Source organism: Mastomys coucha, unplaced genomic scaffold, assembly GCF_008632895.1.
Source record: "Mastomys coucha isolate ucsf_1 unplaced genomic scaffold, UCSF_Mcou_1 pScaffold11, whole genome shotgun sequence".
Lineage (NCBI taxonomy): Eukaryota > Metazoa > Chordata > Mammalia > Rodentia > Muridae > Mastomys > Mastomys coucha.
Genome location: NW_022196893.1, coordinates 29,820,019 through 29,829,775, shown reverse-complemented (window position 1 = coordinate 29,829,775; position 9,757 = coordinate 29,820,019).

Sequence of the window (9,757 nt, the reverse complement as noted above, 5' to 3'; positions counted from 1 at the left end):
TCCAGACAGGGTTTCTCTGTGTAGCCCTGGCTGTCCTGGAACTCACTCTGTAGACCAGGCTGGCCTCCTTTTTCTTCTTAAATTTAAATTTGTTTTGAGACAGATTCTCGGTAAACAGGCCAAGCTGTCCTTGGTCTTATGGTCCTCTAGCTCTGTCTCCTAAGTAGATGGACCTGGATTTAGTTCCTGGCACCCACTTGGTGGCTCAGGGCTGTCTGTAACTCTAGTTTTAGAAAGATATCCAGAAAGACAACAGGCATGCACGTGGTACACAGTCACACATTCAGGCAAAGCATTCATTCACACGAAACACATAAATAAATCTTAAGCCACCACCAACAACCTGGGCCAGATAAGTGTCATGTGATTACTAGTTATGCTTGCCCACATTCATTGAAAGTATTAATCCTGGTCTTTTTTCCCCCCTCTCCTAACACTGATATTTGGGAGAGTGCAACCAACAGGCCAGGAAATGTCCCTCCCTCCATCTGTTAACCCACAATTAGATTTGGGTTGAACATTTCTGGTACAAATACCACCCCACAACCTTGTATCTTTCCTACTGAAACCATTTGAGGTCATATGACATCAGTATTTCAGTTTTGGTGCTGTTGGATTTGGTTCCCTAGTCAAGTCAACTCCTGTGGCATTTTTCTTAATTGGGGTGTTAGTCTCAGAAGGAGAGAGATGAAGAGAGCTGTGAGGAAGGATGGAACCTCTGCCGACTTGGGAGAGGCCGAGAAAGGAAAGGGGGCCCAAAACCCAGTGACTCCACCTCCAGAAGTGTCCATCCCTTCAGGAGGTCCATCCCTTCAGGAGGTCCATCCCCCAGGAGGTCCATCCCTCAGGAGGTCCATCCCCTCAGGAGGTCCATCCCTCAGGAGGTCCATCCCTCAGGAGGTCCATCCCTTCAGGAGGTCCATCCCCTCAGGAGGTCCATCCCTCAGGAGGTCCATCCCTCAGGAGGTCCATCCCCCAGGAGGTCCATCCTTCAGGAGGTCCATCCCTCAGGAGGTCCATCCCTCAGGAGGTCCATCCCTCAGGAGGTCCATCCCTCAGGAGGTCCATCCCTCAGGAGGTCCATCCCCTCAGGAGGTCCTGTCTGAGCCCAGCCTCCAAGTGTCCTCTCCTTCCTTAACCCTCCCTGGGAACTCCAATCCTAAACTAAAGGCTGAGATCCATCTGGTCAAAAGCAAATGAAAACAGCAACCTGTCTGGAGTCCTCCTCCTTCATCCTGGTAGACCTGTATGTCACGCTGGCTATGAGCAGGGAGATGGATATGGAGCTTATAAGATGCAGTTTGGGCCTTTTAAACAACATTCCTGTCAGACTTTCTCTTCTCTTACATGTATGGTATTCTACCATCAAGTGTTTCAGGAATTTTTCTTCTTCCTCCACCCCTTTCTCTTTGTCTTTCTCTCTCTGTGTGTCTCTGTCTCTGTCTCTCTCCCTCTCTCCCTGCTTTTTTTTTTTTTTTGGACAATATCTAACTATGTATCTCAGACTAACCTTAAACTCAAGATCCTCCTGCCTCAGTATCTCTAATTGCTAGAGGCAGGCACCACCTGATTCAGCTATGAACATTCTGAATCATTTTTTGCTCCCCTGGCCCCCCCATCCCCCCTCTTGGTTTTTCTAGACAGGGTTTCTCTATGTAGCCCTGGCTGTTCTGGAACTCACTCTGTAGACCAGGCTGGCCTCAGATTTAGAGATACACCTGCCTCTGCCTCATACATGCTGGGATTAAAGGCATGTGCCACCACTGCCCAGCTCAAAATCATTTTCAAGGCTTGATGTGTGTTCCGGTGGTGGACACTTATCACTTGTTTGCCTATCATGCACATGGCCTTAGACTCTGTCCCCCAGAATAGTTAAAAAAAAAAAAAATTCGCCGGGCAGTGGTGGTGCATGCCTTTAATCCCAGCATGTGTGAGGCAGAGGCAGGTGTATCTCTAGATCTGAGGCCAGCCTGGTCTTCAGAGTGAGTTCCAGGACAGCCAGGGCTACACAGAGAAACCCTGTCTCGAAAATACAAAAACAAACAAACAAACAAACAAACAAACAAAAAAACCAAACAGATTTTGAAAGAACTTTTAAAAGCCTTCAAGGAGAAAGTGAGATATTCTTCCTTCCTTCCTTTCTTTCTTCTCTTCCTTCTTTCTTCCTTCCCTCCTCTGTTTCTCCCTCCTTTTTAGATAAAGTCTTATATTTTGTCAGGGCTGCCCTCTAACGCACAGTGGCCTCTTCTCAGCTTCCAAGGATTCAGACTGAAGCCACATGCCAACGTGCTCACAGAGGAGACGAGATCTGGACGAGGCTCTGACCAATGACTACAGTCTTTCTATTGTGGCAAGCAGATTAAAGTAGCTGTAATGGGTCTCACATACTCTCTCAATGCCCTGGGTACTGATTCCCCTTAGTAAGGCCGACCTAGTGACTTGCTTCACACAGGAAAAGTCATGGGTAGTGTACTGGCTGGTTTTGTGTGTCAACCTGACACAAGCTGGAGTTATCACAGAGAAAGGAGCCTCCTTTGAGGAAATGCCTCCATGAGATCCAGCTGTAAGGCATTTTCTCAATTAGTGATCAAAGGGGGAGGGGCCCTTGTGGGTGGTGCCATCCCTGGGCTGGTAGTCTTGGGTTCTATAAGAAAGCAAGCTGAGCTGGGCAGTGGTGGGGCATGCCTTTAATCCCAGCACTTGGGAGGCAGAGGCAGGCGGATTTCTGAGCTTGAGGCCAGTCTGGTCTACAGAGTGAGTTCCAGGACAGCTAGGGCTACACAGAGAAACCCTGTCTCGAAAAACCAAAAAAAAAAAAAAAAAAAAAAAAAAAAAAAAAAAACCCCAAACAAACAAACAAACAAAGCAAGCTGAGCAAGCCAGTAAGGAATATCTCTCCATGGTCTCTGCATCAACTCCTGCTTCCTGTCCTGTGTGAGTTCCAGTCCTGACTTCTTTGGTGATGAACAGCAATGTGGAAGTGTAAGCTGAATAAACCCTTTCCTCCCCACCTTGCTTCTTGGTCATGATGTGTGTGCAGGAATAGAAACCCTGACTAAGACAGGTAGGTTTTTGGTTAGTCTGTAACATTATACTTTCTGTTTTGCTAGCAGACTTCCCTTGGTGCCATGTTGGGAGCCCTGGCAAGGATTGAGGGCTATGGTCCCAACAGCTGTCTGAACACTGGGCCTGGAGAGACAGCTCAGCTGTTAAGAGTGCTTGCTGCTCCTCCAGAGGACCCAGGTTTGGTTCCCAGCACCCAGGTGAACAGCTCACAACAGGTCTAGGGGCTTTGATGCCCTCTCTGGTTTCCAAGAGCATCCACACACATGTAGCATCTTTGCACACAGACATAGACATAAACAAAAATAAAATAGATCTTTAAAAAAGGAATTAAATCCCATCAGCTATCACATGAGCATAGAATTAGATCCTTTTAAGTCACCAATGAGGCTGAATCTCCAATTGGCCTTTTGTTTGTGGCTCTGTTACCCTAAAACAGAATACCTTGGGAGGCCACATCCCATCTCCTGGTGGGCAGAACCATTTAGTTATAATTGTTTTCAAGACAGGGTTTCTCTGTGCAGCCCTGGCTACCCTGGAACTTGCTCTGTAGACTAGGCTGGCCTCAAATTCAGAGATCCGCCTGCCTCTGCCTTCTGAGTGCTGAATTTAAAGGTGTGCACCACCACTTCCTGAGCAGAACCAATTAATTATAAATGCATGGTCTTGTTTTGTTGAGACAGGGTTTCTCTGTGTAGCTCTGGTTGTCTTGGAACTTGCTCTGTATGCCAGAAAGGCCTTGAACACAGAGATCTGGCTGCCTCTGCCTCCTGAATACTTGGACTAAAAGCATGCACCACCACCTGGCTCAAATGCATGTCTTTTTTTCTTTTTTCTTTTTTTTCTTTTTCTTTTTGGTTTTTCGAGATAGAGTTTCTCTCTGTGTAGCCCTGGCTGTCCTGGAACTTGCTCTGTAGACCAGGCTGGCCTTGAACTCTGAAATCCGCCTGCTCTGCCTCCCAATCAAACGCATGTCTTAATGTACTAAATTTGTGGAGATTTTGTGCACAGCAATACATAACTCATGCACCCATTTAACAGCTTTGCCTAGGGAAGTCTTAGTGTTCCTCTTTACGAAGGAAGAACTGAGGTCAGAGACTTGCCTAATTGTCCAACGTCTCAGGCATCTTCTTGTCTGTAAAAATAGAAACAAACTCTAACTAATGGGCGTATGAGAGACATTTGTCGACACGTTAGTGAGACACTTACTCAGAACTTGGGAAGGCCAGGGTGTCGGGCTTGAAAGCCAAGCAGGAACAGAATGATGGAAGGGCTTTCTGTTCCTGTGGCCCACGGCACAGTGCATTCTAATCGCCCTCTCTGATGTCATCAGCTCTAAACCTCTGGGTAGAAATGTTCAAAGATCAGAGCTCCAGTGTGCTCTGAACACAGACTATCTGGCTGGTGCTCAATGGTTTGTTCCACTCATAGACAAAGGTGATTCTGGCATCATGGATAGCGTAGATGGAGGGCTAGATCCTGCCTTCAATTCCGGGAAACTGATATAGTCCTATGCCCTGGTGCAGTGACATTCCAGCTCTTCCAGAATTTCCCAGACTGGCCTTCAAATTATCGAGAGTAGTGAAACTGAGACAACTTTGGATCGCAGTACCCAGGACGCGCCACCAGGGGGCACAAAATACTAACAAATTTCCCGAAGTGGGATTGGGATTGGGATAACAAAAACCAGTGGTGAAGTTGGTGGTGAAGTGGTGAAGTTTGAGGGGGGGCTCTGACACACTGGGGTGTGGGAACTCAGAAGATAAAGAGCAGTGTGACCCGCAAGAGGCTTCTCTGCCGTCGGCACTGGCTGCACTCTCTCCTAACTGTGGTTGCTTGGGGTTCTCCTGGTCTTTGCTCAGAGATCTTGAGGGGACTTTGAACTCTCCGTTTTATGGCATCAATTTTCCAACTGTCAACACCCCACTCCCCACCTCTGCCCATCAGCTCCACTTTAGCCGTGGAGGACAGGGCAGGGATAGCAGGGTGAGGCGTGTTCCTCCAGCCTCAGGGCAGAAGGAAATGAAGTTTGGCTTCTCCTCTGGACTGGTATTTCAGTGCCCGGTACGATGCTTGGCACAGAGTAGGTACCTGCCAAGTATTTGTTCCTGTTGATAACAATTTGACGGGGATAAGCGTTCCCAAAGGAACCACAGCAGGTACAGGGTATCCCGATTCACAGTGCCCGAGTCTTTGTAGTTTCTCCCAGCCACTCTTGCCCAAGCTGCGGTTCTTTCTGCTGGACCTACTATAATAGCTTCCTAAGTGGTTCTCTCCAATCCCTTCATCCCACAGTTCATTCTTCACCCAGCAGCCAGCATGATCTTTTAAAACCATAAATCAGAGTGTGCTTAACACCTCCGAAGGCTTCTCATTACACTCTGAATGAGATCCAGACTCCTTCCAGTGGCCTGTGTGTTTCCGCACCAGCCAGGGCACGCCTGCCGCTCTGACCTCATCTACCACTTGCTTCGGCCTCACTGGCTTTCTTTGTCTTTCTAGAGCCCAGTGAGCTGGCTCTTGCCAGAAGGGCTTCTGCATTAACTGCTCCTTCTGCCTGGAGTGCTCTCAACCTAGAGTCTTAGCATGGCGGGCTCCTTGTCATTTAGGTCATCGCGTAAATGTCACTTCCTCCCAGAGACAGCTCTTGACTGTGCGACCTAGGTTTCTTCCCCAGCCGCCTCATCAAATCCATTCCTCATTTAATGGTGATTGTAGCAGCACTTGTCCTGACTTCTTGTCTATTTGTTGTTTATTTTTAAGATTTTTATTTCTATGTATGTGTATATGTGGGGGGCGGGGGGAATGTATGGGAGTACATGTGCCGTTGGAGGTCAAAGGATTCAGATCCCCTGGCTCTGGAGTTACAGGAGGTTGCACCTGGGTTGTGCTGGGGTCTGAACTCAAGCCCTCTGTAAGATTAGTACACACAGCCCACACCAGGTGCATCTCTCTCTCCAGAGCCTTTGGCTGATGGTGGCAGTGGGGTTTTTTTTGTTTGTTTGTTTTTGTTTGTTTGTTTTGACAGAGTCTTGCTGTAGACCTCAGACTGATCCTGAGTTTCCCATTCACTTGCCTCAGCCTCACGAGCCCTGGGATTACAGGAGCCAGTCAGCATGCCGGGTTCTCATTTGTTTCCAGAAAAGAAACTGCAGCCAAAGGGGCCCTGTCTCTTTAGTTCAATGCCTACATCCCTAGCACCTATTAATAGATCAGCACCAAGAGCCAGGCAGCCGGCACAGGCCTTTAATCCCAGCACTCTGGGGCAGAGAGGCCAGCACATGTCTCTGAGGTTGAGGCCAGCCCCGTCTACAGTGAGTTCCAGAACAGCCAGGGCTGCAGAGAAACCCTGTCTTGAAAAACAACAACAGCAACAGCAACACCACCAACAAAAATGTGTGGAAACCGAAGCTTCAAGCCAGGAGTGTTAGGGAATGGCTGTTTATGAGACCAGAGCTTAGCTGTTACGTGAACCACCCAAGGAAGGCACAGAAAAAACCAAGCTTATCTGTGCCATAGTACAGCGTTTTCAAGTACTGTGTTCAGCGTTCTCCAGAAGCACGCAGCTCTGGAGAGCTTGCGTTTGCACACAATATACTCTCCACCTAGAAGTTTCCTCCTTCAGAAAAGGAGAGGTGAGAATGACCTCTCTCTCTCTTTTTTTTTTTTTTTTTCCGAGACAGAGTTTCTCTGTATAGCTCTGGCTGTCCTGGAACTCAACTTTGTAAACCAGGCTGGCCTTGAACTCAGAAATCTTCCTGCCTCTGCCTCCCAAGTGCTGGGATTAAAGGTGTGCGCCACCACCACCCCGCTGTAAGTACATTGTAGCTGTCTTCAGACGCACTGTCAAATCTCATTACAGATGGTTGTGAGCCACCATGTGGTTGCTGGGATTTGAACTCAGGACCTTTGGAAGAGCAGTCAGTGCTCTTACCTGCTGAGCCATCTCTCCAGCCCTCGAGAATGACCCCTCTTATGACCATCTGTATCATCAAACCCCAAAAGATCACCAAGACTAAGCTGGCCTGGGCAAGACTAAGCTGGCCTGGGCAAGACTAAGCTGGCCTGGGCAAGACTAAGCTGGCCTGGGCATTAGCGGCAACTCATTCTGATGGCCTCTTGTCTCTCTCTTCTCTCTGTCAGGGCTAACACTTCCCAAACACTTTGCCTACTATGATGAGGGCTCAGCAGGGTCCTAGTCCACAAGCTGGGTCACAGGGCACTGCTGTGAATATGGAATAGAAACTGATTGGTTCTGGTTCAGAGGAGAAAGAAGAGAATGTTCTCCGTGGGAAATTTTTCCCATTATTTCCAGTCACTTTGATGCCTGCTGTACCTGCTCCTGCTGCTCATCTGTATTGGGTTATTTCAGCAGGTTAATATTCTGTCACAGTCTACCCAAGGGCCAGCAGGGCTCAGGGTAAGTCTGGGAGGCAGCCTTAGAGAACATTTTTTTTTACCCAGCATCCTCCAGTAAGGCTTTATAAACAGACTTAGTGCATTTGGAGACAGATAATCAGGCAGTCCTCTGTCGTGGAAGGCCTGGCAGAAGGCCCAGACGCTTACCTGATGGTCTGAGGATTCCCTGGTCTCTGCTGCTGGCTGACCACAGTGGTGCACACCCCACTCTGGTCAGCAAGGGCCTACTGCAGTACAGCTTACTGTAATTCCCACAGCCATGTGGAGCCAATGCCTACCTGCCCTTCGGGGGAAACCTCAGGAGAGGACTGGAACAATCTAGGGCTGCTGTGCATAATCAGAGTAGGGAATTAAGAAAAAAACAAACAAAACAAAACATAACAAACACCGAGGGTCAGTGACAGGGCCCAGTGGTGAAGGCACGTGCTGCCAGGTTGGATGTCTGAGCTCAACCCCTGGGACCCATGTGATGGAAGATGAGAACTGAGCCTCAAAAGTCAGCCATGGTGCCATGGTATGCAAGTATCCCCTATACAGATACACAAACTGGTATAAAAAATAAAAGCCATTAAAAATAGCAATGAAGGACTGGAAAGATGCTCAGTGGTTAAGAGCACTGACTGATCTTCTGAAGGTCCTGAATTCAAATCCTAGCAGCCACATGGTGGCTCACAACCATCAGTACAGCTACAGTGTACTCATATACATTAAATAAGTAAACAAATCTTTTAAAAGATTTAAAAGCAATGAATTGGGGCTAGTAGCTATGAGTTCTGGTTCTCCCCCCACCAACGATCAGTTAAGTGCCTGGGCAAGCCACCTCTCGCCTCACCGGCTTGGCTTTCTCCAGCTGCTGTAGAACAGTGGTTGCAAATGCTTGAGGCAAAATAGTTGGGCCAAAATCTGAGTCCATCACTGACTGACTGACTTAGAGAAATGGTTGAACCTCTGCTTCTGGCCTGTCTCATCTCTGAGGATTTACAAGGAGAAAAAGTGAGTTGCACGTGCCGAGGGCTTCGAGTACCGCTCGGCACGTGGTAAATGTTATACACCTTCACTGTTATAATTACCAACAGCACATCCACTGGGTAAGATAATCTCTATGACACCTTCCTGCTCAAATATCCTACAATGTTCAAGTTCAGTGATAGAATATTTCCCACGTTTCTCGTTCTGTGAAACATGGGAGTGGAGTCATTCGGAAGGTCCCAGGGTTGTAGAATTCTAGGAACAGACTTGGTGGTGGGATTCTGAGAAAGGTGCTGATAGTAGGCCCACCTGCTACACACAAAAAAACAGAACTCAGGAGGCTGCGCAGACACACTATATGTAGTTCTGCTAGGTAGGGATGCCTGAGGTCTTAGCCCAGAGAAGAACGCTGAATTATTTCTTCAATTTCCTCATTGGTGTCCAAATTCTTTCTCACTCAAAAATAGAAAGACAAGGCCCTTTCATTTCCTTTTATAATCATACAATTTTCTTTGGTGGTGGTTACTCACAGCTTTAATCCCAGCACTTGGGAGGCAGAGGCAAGTAGATCTTTGAGTTCGAGGCCAGCCTGGTCTACAGAGTGAGTTCTATGACAGCCAGGGTTACACAGAGAAACCCTGTCTCAAAACCAAATTAAACCAACCAACCAACCAAATTCATTATATTTTATTCATTTCTTTCATGTGTGTGTGACATCCTGTGGAGACCAGGGGGCCACCTCAGGATCCAGGGGTTCTTTTCCTCCACCAGGTGGGGCCTTGGGTAGAGCTTAGGTCCTCAGGCTTGGCAGCAAGCATCCCTACCTGCTGGGCCATCTTGCCTGCCCTCCTTCTCTTTGTCCTCCTCTTATTTATTTACTTGGTTTTTTGTTTGTTTGTTTGTTTTTGTTTTCGAGACAGGGTTTCTCTGTGTAGCCCTGGCTGTCCTGGAACACACTCTGTGGACCAGGCTGGCCTTGAACTCAGAAATCAAACTTGGGTCCTTTGCAGCAAGTCCTCTTAGCCACTGAGCCAACTCTTTAGCCTCCCCCCCGCACCCCCCCCCACACATATAGGCAGAGACAGAGGCAGGAGAATCTCTGTGAATTTAAGGTTAGCCTAGTCTATATAACAAGTTCCAGGACAGTCCAGGCTGTGTAGAGAAATCCTATCTCAAAAAATAAAATAAAAATTTATTTTATGTGTATGGGTGTTTTGCCTGTATGCATGTGTGTATACCAGCCATATGCATGCCTGGTGCCCACCTGGCCCTCAGGTCCCCTGGAAGAGGAGTCAGGATTGGTTGT